At 41.8% G+C, this 3,222-nt stretch overlaps 1 protein-coding gene across 2 annotated transcripts in view; it reads left to right on the forward strand.

The window, feature by feature from the left end:
* LOC106522296 (cadherin-20) overlaps nt 1–3,222 on the forward strand; it is a 104,019-nt gene that overhangs the window by 63,990 nt on the left and 36,807 nt on the right. The window contains exon 1 of one of the 2 annotated variants that reach the window (XM_014015263.1): nt 1,729–1,989. The exons of the other annotated variant lie outside the window; for it this stretch is intronic. The gene's annotated coding sequence lies outside the window, so the exon portion shown is untranslated. Of the gene's footprint in view, nt 1–1,728; nt 1,990–3,222 lie in introns of those variants that run through there. 2 annotated transcript variants of the gene reach the window in all.

The raw sequence follows: 3,222 nt of genomic DNA on the forward strand, positions 1-3,222 counted from the left end.
GAAGAAAACCCGTCTGGATAACAGCAGACTGACTGTACGTAAAATATACAACAGGTCTGGACCACTCGTGAACATTGGTGAATGCCACAAATTCTCCTAAATCACTCGTACGCACAACTTAAGAACAAATCTGTGCGTACGAACGGTTTTTGCATGAGGCCCAATGTTACCCCTGATCAAAACAAACTTTGAAGCAGTTACTGTAACTGTGACACATTTCATAGCTATTTCTACTATTTAATTTTTTTAAGAATATGATACTAAAGGCCCTGTCACATTATGACGTTTTGGACAACTTATGCATTTTTTCCAACACGCTGGCACACGCTGAGGAAGAAAAATAAACATCAATTAACACCTTCATTTGGACATGATCATACCGTGTTCATAACGACTTGAGCAAATATAAAACCTGTGAGTAAAGTATCCCTACCTTAAACATGACGTGTACAAGCTTATTACAACATGTTTGGACTAATGCAGCGCAACATTAGTGGAACTTCTGCTGAACCTCTGCACAGCGTGATGGAGGAAAAGGCAGTCGCACAGCATCAGCTTATGAAAAAATTGACAGCTCGTTGATGGAAGTTAGGCATAATTTTAGGATAACGTACCAACACGTTCATATAAGAGGTCATACGGAGATCCCAGCGCAGAATTTTGAACATGCTCAAAATTTTCACCGTATTGTGGAATGGTTGGTGGTTCATTTTATGCACGTTTCAGGTCTGTTCCAGGTCTGTTTTATATATGTTCACACATGTTACATGAACGTTGCTCAAACGTGAACATTTGTCAGAAATAATTATGAAGCAGACACGTAACTTCTGTCAGGTTGTGTGGGCGTGTCCTTCCATGATTGACAGACMGCTGTCAACATGTCGGGGAAGAAGTCAGAAAGTGGGGCTCATAAAAAACAATATATCAGTCAGACTGAGTTTTAAAATATAAAAAAAGAGTTAACAGGGGGCAAAACAAAGCTGGCAGATATTTTTAAACCAGCATTCAAAAAAGATGATCCACAGAAATACTGTTGCGCTCCACCTGAGAGGACAAGGTGGGCACWGGAGACGATCAGCAGCACGTCGGCAGAAGCTGACAAAATTTGAGTATGTCCAAAATTATTGTCCGGCCATCATTCTGACAACATATTCACAACTTACACCTAACTTGTGCAACTTACAGCAACGTGTTGGAAAAAATTGGTATAAGTTGTCTAAAACGTCATGGTGTGACTGGGCCCATAACCCCAACATGAAAAGCTAAAAACTTGAGTGTTTTTTGTGCCCACCAAAAAACAATTTCTAACAGAGAAAATACTTTGCAAAGTTTTTTTTCTACTCCTTTGTTTCAAAGGTTGCTTCGTGAACAAATCAGTTTTTAAGAGCTAAACACTTTCACTTTACATTACAAGATTGAGACACTAAATGTGAACGTGCAGAATGTCGTTTTTGTACTATTTTCTTCACTTTCAGCAATAATTTTAAYCAATTGCAAACCCTGAAATGGATCGTGTGATCATGCCTCTCATTCCTCCATCCATTGCTTGCCTGATTTCCCCACCACCACCTCTTCCCTCTGCTGTAAYTTCACCCCTTGCCCTGCTGTCAGTCTTCCTCCCCCTACTTGTACTTTCTCCACCTCCTCTCCATCCACCGCTGGAGGTGGGAGATTGCTGGATTACGCCAGAGCCTGGGGGAGGTCGTCCCACTGATTGTAAAGAGACGGACAATAGGTCCTTTAGTCTGATTGGGTCCCCGGGCTGGGAACACCCGAGATGARGCAGCCGATAGAAGCAGCATGAGAAGATACATATTTATATGTAGATGGAGAGAGAAGGGAAACTTTTACAAAGAGACCAGTGAGGGAGAACTCAAGGTGACTCCAGGAAAACTGAGGCAGAAACTTTCACAACTTTTATTTCTAGGAAAARAGAAGTCAAAAAATAGCAAATAAAAAAACAAACATATTGAATAGAAGAACAAAAAGGTAAGGATTTTTTTTTTTTTTACTTTTGCCAGTCACATCGTAAACACTGCCACTGGCAAGTCAATAATACTTTACTGATTTGAAGATGTGTCTGCTTTATGAGTACTGATAAATAAGTCATGAGTTGGGAGAAATAACAGTTAMTTCTGGTGTTAATTGAAACAAATATTTTTGCCTGTACAAAACACAAAATAAGCCATAGGGATTTTATTAGAGGTGGGGGGTTGACTTAAAAAAAAGTTTCTGAGACTCTAAGAGAAGCTTCCATTCTCAGCACGTCTGCACTGTCGCTACTTCAAACAAGTCATGCTGAAGGAGAGGAATGCTTATCAGCTTTTTTACAGACCTTTGTTTGGTATTCAGACCTCATTCCACAGTCTGAGCCAAGGTTCTACTTTCTCAAGATGAGGACCTTTTTTTTATTTTACTATCAAACCCATTAAGCGGCCGTCTGTCTTGTAGGGCCAGAAAAAAAGGTATGAAATTGTGCATTCTGGCCAKAGCAAGCAGATGTTTCTTGCTATTATCTGTTGGAGCTGGTAGAAGATTCTCAGAAAGACGAGCTTCAGGTTGAGATATCTTAAATGTCATTTGTGGCTCATGAGAATCGATCGCAAGGGGATGCAAGCCTTTGCCATTCAGACAAATTATACTGGAGATTATGGGCTTAAGACCCAGGAAGCTGCTGTTTAATTTGTGACACTGGTTGCAAACTTTTTTTTCCAGATGATGCTCATGCACGGTGACATCACTTCCATGCACCAGTGCCTGGGATGAATGCCAGTTTGTGTGATTTAATTTCTCCACAAACGACAAGGCTGCCTTTATGTCTTCGCTGAGCAGTAAATGAGCTAAATGTGCATTGAGGAGGAGGAAGATGAAGACGGAGGGAGGGGAGGGGAGGGGTGGGGTGGAAGATGAGAGAAACCCAAAAATAGGGTTGAAACTGCAGCGCAGATGTTGAAATGTGAATCAGTGATCTTTTTTTTTTCCTTGTGTGTGGTTGGAGGAACGCTCTGAAGGCTACCCAAAACCAAAGTGAGATAAGAAGAAGTAGGAGGGACGTGCAAATAAAAAACACTTGACAGTAAGCGGGCTGTTGGGAAGGAGGTGGTTGTCGCGGCGCAGTGGTTGGCRGCGTGCACGAGACTGAAACCCCCAGGAGCTCCCCATAATTACAGAGGCAGGTTCAAAGGCTGCTTCATGCCAGCACTGGGGTCCTGTGTGGGGGGG

Source organism: Austrofundulus limnaeus, unplaced genomic scaffold, assembly GCF_001266775.1.
Source record: "Austrofundulus limnaeus strain Quisiro unplaced genomic scaffold, Austrofundulus_limnaeus-1.0 Scaffold126, whole genome shotgun sequence".
Classification (NCBI taxonomy): Eukaryota; Metazoa; Chordata; class Actinopteri; order Cyprinodontiformes; family Rivulidae; genus Austrofundulus; species Austrofundulus limnaeus.